At 44.9% G+C, this 19,238-nt stretch overlaps 1 protein-coding gene across 1 annotated transcript in view; it reads left to right on the top strand.

The window, feature by feature from the left end:
- The window catches only part of EGFLAM (EGF like, fibronectin type III and laminin G domains), a 139,093-nt gene that overhangs the window by 6,337 nt on the left and 113,518 nt on the right, over positions 1-19,238 (top strand). The gene's annotated exons all lie outside the window — the stretch shown is intronic.

Consider the following 19,238-nt stretch of genomic DNA (forward strand, 5'->3'; position numbering starts at 1 on the left):
TCCCTGCTGGGCGGGAAGGCTTGGGTGAGAGCACAGTCGCGGACGCTGACATTCGAACCACAGATTTGGGTTCAAGTTCTGACACGATGTTTTATTGGCCACTCGGTGACACAGGGCCAGCTGTCTTAGCTCTGTAAGCCTCAGTTTCCTCATCTGTACAAATAGGATAAGGAGAGAACCTACCGCTTAAGTTGGCTAGAAGGATTAAATGAGACAATGCAGGTGCCAAGGTATTAAAAAGGATTAGAAGCTCAAAGACAGTATATATAAGATGGGGGGTGGTTGTGAACGTATGGGCGCAGCTGAAAGACTCTCTTCCAGGCAGGGGGTAAACACAGGCACTTAGGATGCCACACACTGTTATCCTTTTCCATGTATGTTAAGGTTGATTGCTTACATGTGATTTAATTTGTACTGAGTTGTAAAATTTTTCAGGTAAGTTAATTGACAAATCAAAGACTCCTTTTTTAATTGTTAACACTATTACAAATGTCCCTCAGTTTCCCGCTTTTGCCCCTCCCACCAAGCCCCGCCTTCCCTGGCCTTCACCCCACATCGTTATCTATGTCCATGGGCTCTGCATACATGCATATATGTTCTTTGGCTCATCTCTTTGGTCAACTTCATGCCTTGGTTTTGGGTTGGGAAAAAGTGGCTGCCAAGTTTGTGGTCTTGCTTGAATGGATTTCTTTGAGAACCAGTAACCCCAAGGGTGACAGATGATTTTTGCCTAGCAATTGTCTCGGTGAAGTTTTGCAGGGTGTGGTGGTGGGGGGTGGGTAGGGGAGCAGCTGTTCCTGAAAGAGAATTATTCAGACTAATGTGTGTCTGGGGGTTGGTGAAAATCTCAGCAAAGCTAGAGAGCTAAGACATGGTCCAGGTTTGCTCACTTGATGGGTCAAAAGGAGGAATTCATGAGTCACTACTCACCACATAGAAAAATAAAGACCCAGCTCAGTGGCTCTTCCTTTTTCTGTTAATGATTCTTGTATTTCTTCAGTTTTAAAAAAATCCCCCACCTACCCCAGATAACCTCACCAGCTTATTTTCAGAATCAAAGGAAATAAAGCAGATTAGTGGTTTGAAAGCTAAAGTGCTACACAAAGATAGGATATTTTTATCTAACAAGAATCATAGTAATTATTACTACCTTAGCCAACCAGAACAACCAAGGACACTTTCTAAAGCTTTGATCTTGTTGCCAGTCTCTTCTTTCTCCTCTCCCCTCAAGACACTTGGAGATTATTCTTTCTTCATCTGACTCTGCAAATCCTGAGCAATTTAAATCTTAACACATGTGTTTGCTGACAGGGCACCCAAAATCCCGAATCAGATTTAATGCAATGTTAATGCTATTTATTTTTCCTGGTGCAATAAGCTTATATTAGCCAGTTAATGGTTTACATTGTACAGGAGGAGTTGTATCAGCAGGCACTTTTCTGTAACATCTGGGCAGTTGGAAACATAATACTTAAAGACAACCTGAGTTTAAAGCTGTCCTTGGACAGATGGCTAATTTTATTGATCTAATCTTACACTTAGGAGTCCGTCCCATGATCCTTTGCTCGTAATTCTTGGAGTGAGCAGAAAAATAAGTAAAATGGATGACGGCTGTGCATTACATGCCTGTTCTATTGTTTGTAATTTATTTTTTAAATACTTCAGTATAAGCAGTCACCGTATAAATTAATCTCTACCCTCAGGGTGTTCAATTAATAGTTGAAGTAATCCAGGATACAGAATACCGCTCCAGCATACGTGTTCGCATCCATTTTAATCTCTCGGTGACTGTGCTGTCCCCATAGTCAAATACTTCCAACCTCTGCCACGTGCTAGCCAGGAACCCACACTCCAGCGCTCGTTAGTTACTGCCTGAAGAATTTTGCGATGAACTCCACTCCCAGAGGTGGCTGGGAAAATACTTGAAGGGATGTCAAAAACCCAGGCTAGAAGGTTTGTTAATGAGCATGAATCATGTTAGAAATAATGTTTTCATTATTATGAAATATGTGATTAGCTGGCAAGGTTACACATGCCCCTCAATTTTTACGTGGGCCAAGAAACAAGAACGCAACGAGGCCAGCAGTCAGGCCGCTTTGCAGTCGGGCCAGAGCTCTATTCAGGCCCGCTTTTCCCTCGCTTAGCAAACAGTCCGCTCACCTGCCTGGTCCTCCTGGTGGATTCGCTGGTTCTGCCGTGAGAACACCGATATGTCTGCCTCGGCAAGGCGCTCGAAACAAACTACTCCACACGCAGTCACTCGACACACAGTGTCTCCTTCATTCCCTCCAAGTCTGGTGTGAACGTTCCTTAGGCAGCTTTCCTGGGCTGCTCTCCTCCCCACAGTGTCTTGAAGACCTGAGTCATCCTGTTTTCAATCCCTCCGTATCGTCATCTTTAAAGGGGGCCGCCAAGGTGTCGTGCAAGGTAAGGAGAGAGGACGCTTCTGGGAGAGATTTTTGTGTGCCCGGTTGGGACACGGTCACGTGCAGGGCTGGAAAATGTGTGTAGGTCACTGGCGCGCCAGGGATGAAAATGGCCAGGTGCGGTGGGTTGTCTTTGATGCAGCACTTTCAAGTTCCTAAAAGGACAAAAGAGGCGTTAAGAGAGTAGAGAATTTTGTGACTTCTTGCCCATGGACACTTTGATATGGTGGGGGGTGGGGGGGAGCATTTGGCCTGGAGTTTGCAGTCACCATAGCGTAGAGTCCTGCTGAAAGGCGGGCAGGTACCACCCACCTTCACTTGAGGCTTCTGTGATTTAACGAAAGACCCTAAAAACGGAGCAGTCAAATCGCCTTAGATCAGTTTGCAGTAGGGCCCAAAATTATGAATGTGGTTACATGAGTATATGCTGTTTGTTGCTATGTATTTCCTACATTTTACAAAAAGTAGAATGAATCCCTTCTAAAAAGTAAAATGACTATCCAGTGGGTTAAGTAGAGTGAACGTCTAAGACACATCAACCAGAACTCATTTTCCCCCCAGAGTTTTCTAGAAGCTCTTTGTACTTGTGTCTCATAATAAAAAAAGACTATTCATGGAAGAATAATTTGTTCAGTGAGAGATGCAGACGAAAATCTAAAAATGATTTTTTAGACGCCACAGCCTGCCTGATGGGGAGGAAGACGGTGTGGACCGATGCCAACCAAAATAAAGCGATAGATTTGGTTGAACTACTGCCCTTCTCACGGCACCTCCGTAGAATCGGTACCTTGGAACCATGGCCGCGCTGGGCAGTACCGAGTGGATGGCTTCGCAAAGAGCAGGCAGGCACAGCCAGGCTCGAAGCCAGGCCGCCGCGCCCCAGCCCTGCTGCTTCCCGCAGCTGGTGCGCACGCACGTCATCACCGCCACGTGCTGAGTCTCGCCCTGCGGCTGGGAGGGACCCGAAAGGGACCTTGCTACCCGTTCCTGGAAGAGGTTCCACGGATCTTGGGGGCCACTGCTTAGAACGAACTGGGACTGCTTCCACTCATTCTCCTCGCGGGGCGGTGTGCATTTTGCAAGATGCGTGACTGAGGAGCCGTTTGCACCTGAGACGTGGCTGTAGTAGCTGGGGGCTACCTCTTCGGTCCTCCCAGGTGTCCTCTACGGAAGACCACTTGGTGGCCACAGGGACCACTCAGATGTCTCAGCCTGGCTTTGAAGCCTTCCCTTCTGCCACTAGTTAACTGTCTTCTATAGCGGCAGAAGATACGTACAAGAACTTCCACGTGGCGTATTTCAGTGGGGCATCCTTCAAGTCTCAGGGCTTTCTGTTAGTTCCTTAACCATGTCTCTGAGGCCCCGGGAGTTCCTAATTGATGTAGTTAAACAAGTAAACTATTAGGCTGAAAAAAGAAGCATTTCTTTGATAGCTGTTTTAAAGTAATTGATGGGTTTTGGCTACAACGTGCACATATAACACACATCCCTTCAGCTTGGAGGAACTGTAATAAGAATCCTATTAAACAGGACTGGGTTTAAATTTGAAATTTATGGCTGTCCGATCCCAGATAGAGGACTTAATCTCTTCACACCTTTGATGTCTCACCCAACATTTAAGGCTCATAATACCTCCTACAGGGGTTTTGCATGCTAAATACACGAGACAATGTGGTGATGGCTAGAAGCGCACCCAGGAAAGTATGGAATATTTGGTATGTTACGGGCACTCCAAAGTTAGTCCATATTAATTAGGTCGTTAAGGTTTGTAGAGTTCACACCATGGCAGAGATGATAGTTTTTTTCATGCTTGGTATAAACTCAAATATTGTCAACAAGGATACAGATGTGCAACTGGGCCTAGAGGTCCATGAAAATGGAATTGAAGAAAAGAATTTCATTTCTTTAATTTGATATTTTAGACTGTTATATCCCCACATGATGACTTTTGGTGTCTAGATCAGTCCTAAAGTTGATGTCACTGATAAAAGACCCAGAGCCAGCTTTGAGTTTAATAAAAATAGCCAACATTGGCTTTGGACTTTGTACGCAACCAAGAAAGACTCAAGATCATGTGCTTTATACAGCCACTGTGGTAGAAATAGAGTTTCACGTATCAGCTATATGGCTCCTTATTCAAAAGAGGCTATTTGAGGTTAGAATATCAATAATTGTCCTCGTACGTTTTGTACTGATACTGAGAATAAATGTAAAAGATGCTACTTCTCCCCATTTTAAGTCAACCATACACTGCCAGAATAACCTTCCCCAAATGCCAGTCTAATTGTGTCTCTCTGGCATTTAGTATTCCTTTCCGGCTTTCTGTTGCCTTCCAAACTCTAAAGCTGAGTACCTGGGCTCCGTCACAACGTGGCCCCGACTTACGTTCCCGGTCTTCTAGGTGGGCGCACACCTGTGCCCCATCCAGCCACGGTAGACTCTTTCTCTGCTCTCCCACGGACCTCCTCTTCGCTTTCCTGGTGCTGATCCTGCCCACGTGTTGCTCTTCCGCCTTGGAACATCCCTCTTCTCTGCCCAGAGAGAGGCAAAGGCAAAGCTGGTGCCGTCTTCCCCTGTTCTGGGAAATCTTCGTGCACCCTCCCAGCCTGAAGCCATTCCCCTTCTCCCGTTCTGCCTTCTATTGTGGTGTTGGTGTGTCCAACCCAGGCCTTCTCATGGATTTGGAACTTGGTCAAGGAAAGCGCTGCGACGTCTTCGCGCACAGGTCCCCTCCCCCACCCGGCGGAGAGGGCTGCGCGCAGCCAGCCTTTTCCCAGACAGCTGCAGAATGGGAAATGATGGCCTCGTTTTGGGCAAATACGTTTTAACATCGTGTGAATAATTTGATCCTGCGCCCAGCTCCCAAATTCATTTCCTTCCTCCAGTACAATTCAGAAAAGAGGTCACTTCCATGTGTCAACATTTTTGCTTCAGCTGAGCAGACATTTGGAAACCCACACTACAGTATGATTCAGAGAAGGAAATGGCCCAGGGAGTCTGTCTGCATCAGAATGTAGTTTAAATCCTACCTCGGTGCTGCCAAAGGCTATTGGAAGTGTGGGTTTTTAAGGAGCGTCTGAGTGAGTCTATACTGTGAAATATGCCATTTTCGATACCCAGAGAACAGGTAGAGTTTAAAGTAACATATGGAGCTGCCTCAGACCAGCGTTCGGAGGTTAAGAAGCAAAGGCAATACGCTTACTTGTACATCAAAAGGTAGTGGGGGGCGGGGAGGAAGAGTTGCAACAGCCCAAGGCTCAGTTCCCCCCCTTCCCCGTCTGTCTTTAAAAGCAAAGGAGGGAAGATGGGGCCGGAGTCGGAATGGCACAGGACCGAGAAGGCCTGGCTGCAGGGGGAGGGACGGAGGGTCCGTCTCCTACCGAGGGCTGGCGCAGAGGTCAGGGGGAAGGCGGTCCTCAAGTTCTAAAACGTTCCTTTTCGGTTGCATGGCGCTGACCCTTGCTTGCTCACGGAGATCAATTTCATAATCCCAGGGCGGGAAGGCGGCCAAAGGCTAGTGTTTGCAAAGGTTTTTGCAGTCTTTGCTATTGAAAGGACCAACGTGCCTGATACAGTGAATGCCCCTGGCAGCCCGGTTAAAGCAATTAATGGACTGACCCGTTCACCAATTCCGTATATTTAGTTCTTGGAATAGAGTCATCAGTAACGGTAGAGCTGAAGATGAGTTGCGTTGTAATAGCAAATATTTGTACTTGGTTTTCTGATTAGCAGAGTTAACAATGCTTAGTATTCAAACTTAAAAGAATTAATGAGGTTACCCCCATTGTTTTTGTTTGGATTCCCCACTAACACGCCATAGGACACACATCTGAATGAAAATAGTTTATTTGAAATGTAAAACAAAACAACACAAAAAACAAAAAGCGGGGGGGGGGGGGGGGGAGTGAGACAGGCCGCTGAGAAGGCTGTCACTGGCTTTCTCACCAAGATGGATGCACTGTGGGCGACTAGAAAATGGCATGGAACACAGGGCTCAGAGTGACCCCGCCAGACGGGCGAGGGGCCTGGGTGTCTACAGTCCCGTCTGTCGCTGGAAGGAGGCTGCGGCCAGGGCGGGCGTTAATCCCCCACTCCTCCAGCCGGCCAGGCTCGCGCGGAGCCGGTGTCTGTGTCTTCTGAGAAGACTCCTGGGCCGAACGTGGCTGCGAGCATAGGCAGCCGGAAGTGGGCTGGCCAGCCCCAAGGCCGCGAGGCCTGAGGGGCCGTGGTAGGGACCAACAGTTCTCCCACACCCGTAACAGATGAGTTGTTGTTGTTTTTGAAACTCAAGACTAAAATGCCATTTACCATTTTAATAGACAACCACCTCCCCTCCAAGGGTTTATATATATTATGGGAAGAAGACAAAAGATATTTGGATACTCCAAATCCTGAATTCCAGTTCATAGTCCCAACCTGAATGAAGGTTTTTAGGCGGGAAAATCTACATTGCAGTTCAAAGTACAGGCTATTGCTCGAACCAGTTCTCTAGTTAGAGTTGTATAGGAAGGGTGATAGCTTGGGTTTTAGATCTAAGAACCACCATCAATAACAACAGAAGAAAAAAAGGCTCCCTTTTTTCCCCAAAGGTTCATTGAGGAGACCCCTGGTGCTATAGTCTTCACTGCATATGGTTTGCTCTGTGGTTTAGAATTTGCTTTTAGACTGTTGACTATAACAGTGAGGATGACTCCACATTTCCTTCTAAAGACAAGCATTGCGTATTTACAAAACAGTAATGAGACCTGACATTTATATGGTGCTTGTCCTATGCCAGGCACTGGCAGTAACGGTACAGACTCCTGAGGCTGGCATCACAAGATCCTAGAATTTCAGCCCTGGAAGGGACCTCAGAGACAGCTGCCTAACCCTGTGTGGTCCAGTGAGGATAAGTCACATGCATCTAGTTGGTGGCAGAATCAGCACTAAGACCCAGGTCTTCTGAGCCCTGGCCTAGAGCTCCGACCGCCAGACCCACCACCTCTATGACCACGGGGCCGGTCGAGACTCACATGTACAGCTTCTTTTTTCATTGACTATCTTTTTTCCTTTTGAGTTTGGTCTTGCCTGTATGTTTAGAGGTAATGGGCCCTTGGCCCAGGCGCCTGCAATCACGCCATGATAGGAGGCACAAATGATCTGTGCGAAGGATCTCTTCCCGATTAGCTCCAAACTGCAGTGAGATGCACCGCCCTCCCAGCCACTGAGACGCACAGGTAGACAGGCAGGGTGTCAAGGCAGAGAAGAGAGCACATTTGTACAGGATCAAAGTTCCCATCTGGAATGATCTCCCCAGCAGGCTTTTCAGTGCCTCCTTCGGGGAGGCACTCTTGAAGGAGAAATTGAGGGGAAGTTTGGGTCATAAGACATTGTCGGTGGCTTAGTTAATCACTTGGCTTGCCTCTCATTGTTAGGGATAACCTTGAGGAATTAATTTACTGTGGCGAAGTTCTTGACCGTTTTTTAGGAAACAGTTGTAGTCATACCTCGTAAAGCACTGCCTTGTATAGAATTGAGCTGAGGTTAGCAACCTTTTTCTGTTAAGGGCCAGATAGTAAATATTTTATTTATTTTTATTTTTATATTTATTTCTTGGGTCTGTATTGTGACTATTCAGCCCTGCCATTGTAAAGTGAAAGTAGCCATAGGCAATATGTAAATACATGTGCTTGACTGTGTTTCAATAAAACTTTATTTACAAAACAAGCTGAGGGCCAAATACTGCTGGAACCCTGTATGTTACTGTAAAGACATTTTATTGTCAGTTAAAAGGTAGCAGTCTGTGATTTATTGGACAGTGTTTGGATGTGGAGCTAAGCTTTATTTTTTTTGACATGGGCCCACTGATTGGAGCTGTCAGACACCCACAGCATTAACTCAAACAACAGGGCATCATCTGGGTAGAGAAAGTGGCTAGATTTTCCAATCTTTTATTTTATTATTTAAAAAAAATTAAGTTACTTTTATTGTACTTTTTCCATTGCCACTTAGTCCCCCGCCCACCTCGCAATCACCGCCCTGTCGTCCATGCCCTTGAGTCCTTTTTCCTTTTTGCTCAACCCCTCCATCCCCTATTTTCCTGTCTTTTGGAGTTGCAGTAATTGTTGCGTAGGAATCACCTTTATCAATTTATCTCAAGGCAGTAAACCTAGTTTTTATGGAAACAACTTTTTCTTACTGTATTTGTATTTTCTCTGTTTACAACATGGAAGGTCATGTGATTCAGAAGCAACTTGGAGCAATACAACAGACCCTTGGGAAGCACACGCTCAGTGGTGGGGGGTAGGGCAGCAGAAGCCCCCCGGGCGAGCCTGCGGCGTGGAGCCCGGCCAGCCCCAGCCTTCAGGGGCTCTGGCAGCCTTCAGCCTCCATATGCTTTGTGGAGGGAGTGGAAGCTGCTGATTAATTCAGGGCGTAACTTAGGTTGACTTTCTCCTGCTCAGAGTGCTTTTGAAAAGTTGTTCCGTTTTGTTTAGTCAAAACAGATCTTGCCCTCTTGTTCGTACTCACATTTTGCATAGGTAACTTCTTCACGGTACACAAGCTTCTCTGGTGAAATTGTCAGCTCGCTTTTGCCAAAACAATGAAATTCTTTTTGATGAGTAGCCTTCCAATTGTCCATAAAATCTGTGCCTTCTGTAACAGCACATGAAGGTAAAAAAATATGGTGATTAGTAAACCATTTTAGAAATTTTTAGAAACTTATTAAACATTCATATAGCTTTACATGCCAAATATTATTTCAGGTGCTTAGAAATAATACACTTTTATTTCTCGTAACATCCCTTTGAGATACGTCTTACCCCACCACCACTTTGCAGATGAAGATGCTGAGGCAGAGAGAAGGGAAGTGGCTCAGCTGGGATTTGAACCAAGGGGCCGAGGTTGCCCTGCAGAGAGTGAGGTGGAGACTTGACCCAAGTGAGCACTCTGGCCCTGAAATCTGTTAGCTCTGACAGCCCACTGCAGTCAGCACCAGCGACAGGTTCTCAGCACCGCTGTCGTGAGATATCAGCCTGGGGGCTGTAAGGTGGGCGGCGCTCGCCAGATTGCCCAGTTCCTCCAGGAAGACACACGCGGTGGCCATGGTGGCCATGGTGGACTGCCAGCCCAGAGCAAGGTCCTGCCAGGGCATGAGAAGCCCCCAGTAAGAGCTGGCCAGGCCTCTTGAATCCTCAGCCCCGCACCCTGAAGCTCTAGCATACTTAGCTTTTATGTACATAAAATTGCCATCAGGAAGCTGCATCGCTGGGCTGGTCCCCGCGAGCAGGATCCGTGCGGCCAGCACCAGCTTGCTGTCTTTTCTGCAGAGTATAAAGGTGTGAGCAGACATCACTCCCGAATAGTGAGTTGGTGCCTATGGAATGATAACCAGCGTGTGAACATGCTCAGACAGGCCTGTCTGATTTGAACAGACCTCGAAGGGGTTGAGCACAGTGGGCCAGGCCAGAGCCACCGCAGAGGCTCTGCAAAGTGAGGGCTCCCCTGATATCTTACCATGCTTTGCCGTGTATTATGCGCACCCCATGGTTTGTGCGCATTATACACAGGATCATTATGTCCATGGCACGTACTCATTATACTCATGTATAATGTGCATCCTTATTCATCCCTCAAAAATTTGGGTAAAAAAAATGCGCATTATACAGCGCAAAATGTGGTAAGTGGTATTTGTTGCCTTCAGACAAGAGGCATCTACGATAGCAGTGATGGAGATACGGGGGACTAAAAGGTTATCATGACGATCGCTCGTATTTGTGTGGCAGTTCAGTGTTTGAAGAACTCTTACCCATGTTATCAGAGTTTCTGCTAGTGACAGATTGAGGAATCAGAGCTGTCTTTCTATCCTACATCTTGGACTTGTGACCTTGGTCAAGCTCCTTTATCTCTCCGACGCTCAGGTTTTTGTTTTGTTTTGTTTTGTTTCTTCACTGGTAAAATGGGGAGAGGTCGTTTCCCTCTGGGAGTTTTATGAGTTAAGTCCTTCATTGCACACGATGCGCCTGGCACAGAGCCTGGTTCACAGCAGGTCCCGTGAGCTCTCCTCTGCCCGTGCAGACCAGCTCAGTGACAGGAGCAGCAGCACTGCGCCCTGGGTCCTCTGGCTCTGACATGAGTGGTTGCTGCGCTCGACTGTGCACTGCCCAGAAGCAGGCGCAGTTCTGCTTCATGACCCAGGAGGCTAAGGCCCCACCCAGTCAGTATGGACACCCAACCAGTCAGAAAGAAATGGGCCAGGCGTCGGTGCTGAGATAGGAAGTGTCACTCAGGCCCCATGTGGGAGCAGTGGCTGGCGAGTGAGCTTTTGCTGATCACGTGCTGTATATTTTGCCCTGTATAATGCACCCATGTTTTTGGCCCAAACTTTCAAGATAAAGGTTTTTCATTTTCACCTTTTACTCATTTAATCCTTTAATTAATTGATTGATTGATATTTCGATACTTGTTTTTTATATTCTAAAGGAATTTTAGCATTTATTTTTGAACATATTATGGTAAAAGAAATTTTATGTAACAAATAATTTCAAAACACAAGAACAGATATAAGGTATTTCAGGTACTACCCGTATATAATGTGCATCCTTATTTTTCCCTCCAAAATTTGGGCAAAAAATTGCACATTATACATGGAAACATGTGATATTTATGATTACATATTCATTTATTCCTTCAGCACTTGTTTACTTAGCAACTGCCATAGGCCAGGTATTGTGCTAACTGCTGGGAATAAAGTGAGTAAGAAATATAATAATTTTGCTAAAACTCATTAACGCTTTGCAAAATTCCAAAGATATAATGATTCCTGTTGGAAAAAGAAATTACTTAGTTTCTAATTCAACTATATTAGATTTAAATCATCTGATTATAGATTATAGAACTAATTATAAAGCTGAAAGGTACATTAGGAACTGTTTTTTCAGTATAATTTCTTATATAGATCTTTATTAAAGTATTTTTATATAAATGAAAATTCAGTGCACAGGTTAGATGGTCTGCAGACTTAAAAAGTAACTGTTAAAAGGGCTTAAGTACCTGATGAGACTCTTTGATCTTAGTACTCAATTTTCTTGACATCTTCTAAAACTTTTAATATAATTAGTAAAATAGCTGTAACCTCTTGGGTTGTGGAAGAAAGATGATCATTTTTAAAATTGAAAAGTGGAAAACACATATTACTGGGGAAGAAAGGAACTTCCCTTTGATATTATCTATTATGCATATTATTATTCTTATCTTCTGGTCCTAGAAAGCCCTCATTTCACAATTGTACTTTACCCAGAAGAAAATTAAATAATTTCATAAAACTTTATAATATCAAAGGGTCCACATTTAAGATTTGAGAGTGGGACATTGTGTTCCTGAGACTTTGATCCACAAGGTGAGAATACATAGGGCACTGATCAGTTCTTGAAGTAAAGTGGTATTTTTCTAGGTTACATAATGAAGCTTAGGATGACCTACATGCAAATTTTTCTTCTGCTAAGACACTCTCAGATTATAAGAAGGAGAAGGATGACAAGTAGTCACTTCATTTTCCTTACAAGTTATGTAATTCACTTGTCTAGGTGATGTTAAGCTTAACCACATTGTGGAGCAGGCCCTCCTCTGCTTGTGTAGACCAGATGTGTTATTTCTTCAACACTGGGGCCATTGTGCACGGTGGGAAGAGCCTTTAGTACGAGCCGTCCCACATATGTGCTGTCATTGGATCCATAACCATGCATGGCAATCACATGACCCCTACGTGGGCAGAGGGATCAGAAGGCTTCTTGGGGTGCTGCAGGGCAGAAGCCCTCACACTTGTCTCTCATAACGAGCCAGCCTTTCTGAGACCCACTTTGCTTCCTGGTTGCCTTTTTCTTCTACCACCTTCCAGTTTCCAAGCTTGAATCCCTGGGGTGGGGCTTCACTCCTTTTCTCTTTTCTTTGACTTGCTGATTCTCCTTCCTGGGCAGTTACTCTTTCCTACTTGCACATTCCAGTTTGGAGGTCTTATTTCTAACTCTTTGTACTTGAGGCTTGCAATAGATTCCTAAGTACCCTGCCTTAATTCCCTCTGTCTGCTTCTATCTGTATTGGTCAGGGTAAGCTAGGCTATACTGTAATAACAAACAATTAGAAAATCTCAGTGGCTTAAAACAAAATTCACTTGTAGTTTAAGGTCATCTTAGATGATAGGAAGCTGAAATCCATAGCATCTTCCCTCAGTGACCCACGCTCTACTCTTTGGAATTTCATCAATTCCTCATGTGGGGGTGAAGGGGCCCTGGAGAATGTCACATTGACAATGAAATGTTCTGTACCAGAAGTGACACACTAATTGTCACTCACAGTCATCTGCAGAACTAGTCATATGGCAAAAGTGGGTAACTCTCTTGTGTGCTTGGAATAAGTGAAGAAATGAATATTGGGGAGCATGAGGGGCTTTACTATTTCATCTTACAATGAAGCCTGTGATTCTACCAAGAACATCAGAATTGTACGCTGAAGACCAGAATCCCGGGGGGAAGGCCATTGGTAGTCTCTTCCAAGCACTCCTACTCCTTCACTGAAAACCCTCCGGCAGTTCCCCACTCTCTGTCAGACGCCCTAGACTTCCCAGATCTAACATGCATTGAATGGCCAATATGTATTAAGCACTTAGTATGTCAGGTACCCTGCTAGGTTCTTTATATCCACTATTTTACCTATTTATTACAACAATTATTCAAGGTAGGCATTCTTGTCCCCACTTGACAGATGAGGAAACTGAGGATCAAAGAATGTCCTAGTTTGGATTTCTCCCAAATCAGACTCTGCAGCATGGACTTGGATGCCAGGAAGTTCAGTGAAGGAGGAGGTTGTAGGAACAGCAAGAGAGGAGTGTCAACAATAGGGTAATGAGGGGGTTACTGCCGTGGGTACCTCGGGCTCTCATTCCAGCTGCGGACCAATGAGAAACTGTGTAGAACAGAGCTCTGCACTTCAGGCCAAGGGGCTAGGATAGTTTTCTACCAACTCCTGAATGTCATCAGTTGAAGGTCGCTCTGGAAGTGTTAACTAACTCCCAGCACGTTTGCCCTGCCTTGCCCACAAGCCAAGTTCCCATTGTCTGCCTCGGTATACCCTTCAGCAGAGATGTGCAAGCTGTCCATTTTCTGGAACAGCGCTGATAACCTCCGGGGCTGTGGTGTTGGCAGTGTCTGCTTCTTTTGGAAAAGAGAAGCTACTTGCCTGAGGAGTAAAGTGAAGAAGACTTAAACCCAGACACTCTAACTCCCAAACCCACTCTCTGTCCACACTGACATCTTACTGCTTCCTAACTGCACAAAGGTCTTTGCTCCAGCCAAAATGGGTCACTGACCCCTCCCCAAACCACCTAGTCCTTTCTCTCCTCAATCCCTTTGTTCATGCCATTTCTTCCACTGGCAGTTCTCTTTGCTCTGGGTCCCCTATTTAGATTCTATCCGTATTCGGTGCTCAGCCCAAACCTGGCCTTCTCCACAAAGCCTCTGATGATCCAAAATGCTGCCTCTCGTCTCTGCGCCCTGCAGCGCTCAGCTAGCTGCTGTGCCTTGCCCGCACTGCCTTGCGCAGAAGGGATGCATATATAGGCCTTTTGCTGGGTTAGAAGGTAGGCTTCTTGGGGGGCATGGACTGTATTTTATTCAGTTTCTTCTCATGTTGGTGGAATAAGATGAATATAACTACATAGATGGACACTTACATCCATAAGCATCTTTGTTTCACTTTCAGTCCATGTTGGCTGACCTTGCCAAAGGTCACTGTGAAGTCTGGATTGCGGGAACAGGCGTTTTCTGGTGTTTTTGTTTTGTGTTTGTGTTTTTTTTGTCTCGGTGCCACCATCAGCGTCTCTACTTCCCCATCTTCTGGCATCTGTGTTGCCACTCGTGGTTCCGCCTCAAGTAGGGACAGGAGAAGGAGCTGACTAAGGAGGGCATGTGGTTTCCATCAGTTTGCAGCAGGCCCCTGCGACATGTCTTGCACAGGAGACGCGTACCTGCCCTCATTCCCATTAGAAATGGAAGTGGAATCAAGATGGTCTGCCTTGTTTGGATGGCCTGACCAGGAGACTGCAATTAACCTTAAGGTGACACTTCAAGCCATATGCGAAGGATTGCTAAGGATCGGGAGGTGACAAAAACCTTTGGCTTTTTTGGGTTCCAAACTAGGAAATGGAAGCGGCCGTTGAGCACTTCGGCCTAAAATTCAGGGTAGCACTCCCGGTAGGCTGGGTGGGAAGAGAGGCACGGACTGAGGGAGGAAATTCCACCTGCTCCGCCTCGCTTTCGGAGAGACACCCGCGCTCCTGCAGAAGGGCTTTCCGTGCTCCCCGAGCTCCCTGATGAGAAACAACAGCAGAATAGACGGCCTCATCCCCGGTGCCACCTGGCTCACCCCGTGGGGCTTCCTATGGTGGTCATCCCAGCCCTCCTGCTGTACTGCCCTTCAGTTTCCAACGCCCGTGCCCAAAGGGCGACTTCCGGCCACTGAGGCGATCCCTTCTCAACAAAGATGGATGCCCCTCCTTGTCCTCTCCGCCCCTGAAGTGAAGGAACAGATGATATTCGTAGTCAAACCCTTTCTGAAAAAAACTGTATCACATTACTTCCCTTAACAATTTCCTGCACAGCAAATTCTTAAGTTAATTAAGTAGTGGATGGAAACAAAATGCATTTTCTTATGTCTGTTTTAAATGAGTTGTCTTTCGATTTCATTGTCCCTTAGTCCTTAGGTGGCTGAGTAGGAGTTTAGTTGAAGAATGGTGGTCATGGGTGTACCTGAGAGCATTATGTTCAGTGAAATGAGCCAGTCTGAGCAAGACAAGGGAAGGGCTGTCTGATCTCACTTCTCTGTGGAATCTAATGAACAAAAGTAACTGATAAACACAATAGAAACAGACTCCCAGTTACAGAGGACAGACTGACAGCTGTCAGAGCGGGCGGGGTGGGGGGGCTGGGTGACAAACTAAAGGGATTAAGCAAAGAAAAAAGAAAACTCATAGATAAACAACAGTATGGCTATTACCAGAGGGAAAGGAGGGTGGGGGAGGGCGAAGAAGCTGAGGGGGGATAAATGGTGATGGACGGAGGCTGGACTGTGGGCGGTGAACACACCATATGATATATAGATGATGTATTATAGAGTCGTACACCTATATAATTTCATTAATCGATGTCACTCCAATAAGTGTAATAAAAACTTTTTTAAAAAGAATTTTAATGTCTTTCTTAGTTTAGCAATTCATTTCTGATCAATTTACTTTCAAGAGGGGTTAAAATTTTTCTCAGTGTGGGTTTGTTGAAGTTAATTATAACATTATAAAAACTTTTCTATAATAAACAAGTTTATCTTCTTCTCTCCCCCCACCCCCCAAAAGGAATGTTTTTGTCATGTTTGGCATGTTTGTCTCCACTGCTTAATTAGAGAGTCTACAAGGAAGATACCAGGAGAGTCCGCTGCCCAGTTTTGAGTCTTTCAAGTACAGGCAACCTAAAAGTTTGCTGTAATGTTCAGACTCTGAAATCTGTTCCTTTTGTAAACCTCTCATGTGCCCCCTTTTGCTATTCTACAGTAGCCAAGTACCCAGTCAAAGAGGTAATAATTTTTCCTGAATAAAATCACATAAAGATCCCAGATATACCAAGAGGAGAGTATACACAAGTACATGTGTAAGCAATTTAAAGATACATTGCGAAGGTACATGTTGATATTGTAAGAGTTTTGTATATCCATGTGTAAGCAGATTGGCCAGGCCTGGGAGGGTGGGCAGTGATTAATCAAGGAGGACTTTCTGGAGGAGTCATATTCTGTGTCAGTGTTAGGAAGAAAGAATGCTATAAGCAAGTCATATAAACATTTATTATTATTATTGTACTTGGTGAGACAGTATTTCTATGGAGAACCATTAACAGTTGTTTAAAAAAAAAATCAGTTTCTGCTCTCTGTCTGTTCCCCTCACTGTGGAACACGCAACAGAGTTGCCTGAGAGCAAAGCAGCTCCGTTGTAAATTTCCTGTCCTGTTTTTTGTTTTTTTGTTTTTTGGTTGCAGCTTTTATTTTTGCCTTGAGCCTCCAATTTCATATGTTTTTCATTTCCACTCAGAAGAGTTTGGACTGTTACTGACTGAGAACTTCTAGTCTACTAAGGCTTTTTATTTTTAACCTTTTAATTTGCCCCATGTTTCAATCTGTGAAGACCCTTAGCTCTCCGATCCGGGCTGTACGCCACTGTCCTCACGTGTGCTATGGTGGGAAGATCATGGGATTTGAATTCTAAGTCCTTGGTCTGAGTCCAGCTCCTTACCAGTCTCAGCTGGGTGACCTTAAGTAAGACCTTCAATCTCTCTGAACTTCCGTTTCCTCACTTGCAATGTAAGTTAAATAAGGACAACAGTACTTCCCACAGAATTATAGTAAGGATTAAATTCAGTCACGTGCATTATATAAATTTAAATTGTTTTAATTGTTCAGTGTTATAGTTATACTGGCACTATAATGGGGACTTGGTTGCCAAGAATTTCTCCTGTAAGGTCTTCCTCAATTCCTGAAACACTTTCATTGTTGACAGTCAACCACACAAAAAAAGTATTTTTCCTCAGCAGTTGCTCTTTACCATCCCTCCAAAGTATCTTCATATGCAGCTCCTCAAGATAAAAATGATAGTGTTATAAGTCTTATGGGGTTATTTCCTCAGGTCAGTGTATTATGTCAAAATTGCACAAAGAGTCAACATTATTGTTGGAAGTCTTTATTATTATTATTGTTGCTCATCAAGCATAGTGTATACACTTTGATGCCCACACATGTTGAATCTCATTAGGGAGCCAGTTGTAGGAAAAGATTTCCCATTAAACACTGAAATCACACTCTGGGGTTGACAGTGACTCTGTGAGGTGCGTGTGGGAACTGCCATCTATTAGGAAAAAGTAGACGCGACACTCTCACGTCACCCTCACTCTAGGGGCTCACTCCCTGAGCACCCTTCGTGGTGATGTTTCGTTCTTTTTCCGCTCCTTATTACTCTATTTGTTGGCACACCACTCCCAAACTCAGTGGCTTGTACGAGCTACCCGGTGTTCTCACTCCTGCTTCTGCAGCTTGGCTGGGGTCAGAGTACCCAGGCTGGACTCCGCTGGGCCACGCGGTGTCAAGGTGCAGGTTCTTCTGAGCGTGACTCCTTGGTACGGGTCAGGTGCAGGTCTGCTCCACAGATGTGTATGCTGGGGCCCAGGCGCAGGGGCTGTCAGGGAAGCGGCAAGAGGCAAGTCCAAGTGCATGAGAACGTTTTATGCCCCTTATTGCAACATGTCTGCTAACATCTCATGGTCAAAGCCAGTATCATTGCTATCTTTCCCCCTCTATCATCTACCCTGCTTACCATAAAGCCAAATCATATGGCCAAACCAAAAATGTCAAGGGGGCTGAGAAGTATATGCCTTCCATATTGGGGTGAGGAGGGTAAGTATTTTTGGTCAACGATCTAATTGACCACAACTACCAAGTGCATACGTTGAGTTCCTGTAAGTGAAATACATATGTATGGCGCAACTCTACACTATGAGCATAGGCCCAGTGCCCCTCTACAAAGGCCATCCTGAAGTGACACATAGAGGACAATGGTCACAGGATGTTGCTGCCATACGGAATCTTTTCTACTGAAAAAAGATAAGAAAGGCTATAGGTTTTACCGGCTTGCCTTGGATCCAGCTATAATTCTACCATTCCTCCCCCTTTCCAGAAAGTACATCTATCTTGGTTAATTTTAAAAAGCAAACCAGTCTTCAACTTTAGTACTTGAGGCTTGATTAGTAATTAATAGCCTGTGATAAAGGTCACACTGATGGCAGCGTGCCCTGACTAAGGACCACAGCCAGATCCCACGAGCCCCTGACCAGTGCGTCTGCGTAGGTGACTACAGAATGAACAGAATGAAGTCCAGGGAGCACTGCAGTGACCTGGGTTTCTTTTTTTTAATTGACATGTTATCAGTGTTGTTAGAAAGGAGAGCATGTTGGTAGTAGTAATCAAGACAGAAAGAGGCCCATGTCAGGTCTTTGAATAAATGTGTATTTTAACGTAATGCACTGAAAATTTTAGAAATTTTCATCAGTGACTGGGGAAAAAGGTGTAGATGGACAAACTGGCTAGTGGGGGTTGCCCAAACAGGGCGTCTCCTCTCTTTTTCTAGCTGTAGGTCCCAGTTTTTTAATCAAATGCAAATGGTTGGAAGATAATCAATCACAAAAAGAACTATGATTGACTTTCTAAAAATTTAGGCTGAAATTGAGAGGGGAATCTGGTTTGAGCTTTATTACTGAGATATACCTTCCTTCATACCCCAAACACACCCAAACAATAAGTGAGATTATGGATGGTTATTTCTAGTGGGAAATAATACTCATGTCAAGCGGAATGTATCCCATTGCTAAGCTGTCCTTCAACTGATGGTGGATCTGAAGACCATAGCTCTACGTTACCTACATGGCGAAGGCCGCTGACCCAGTGCAAGCAGTACAAATATCCACACTGAAATGTAGAGGAATATTTGCCATATATTTAGGGTTAGTGCTGTTTAAATTGCAAAATACAATCCTATGCAAGCCCCAAAATAATGGTTAAGACACTTTGAGGTGTTTAACAAGTGTACTTCTGGTTACACCCAACACTTCTGGCCATGCAATGCTTTAGAAAGGATGTGTCAGCCAAACAAAAAAAAAAAAAAGAAAAAAGAAAAAAGAAAAAAAAGAAAGGATAGGATCGAAAGAAGAGTGGTCTCCATCCTGTCTCTTTATGGGAGATGCCCAGGCA

Source organism: Pteronotus mesoamericanus, unplaced genomic scaffold (assembly GCF_021234165.1).
Source record: "Pteronotus mesoamericanus isolate MK-2021 breed Mesoamerican mustached bat unplaced genomic scaffold, CSHL_Meso_final contig_75, whole genome shotgun sequence".
Lineage (NCBI taxonomy): Eukaryota > Metazoa > Chordata > Mammalia > Chiroptera > Mormoopidae > Pteronotus > Pteronotus mesoamericanus.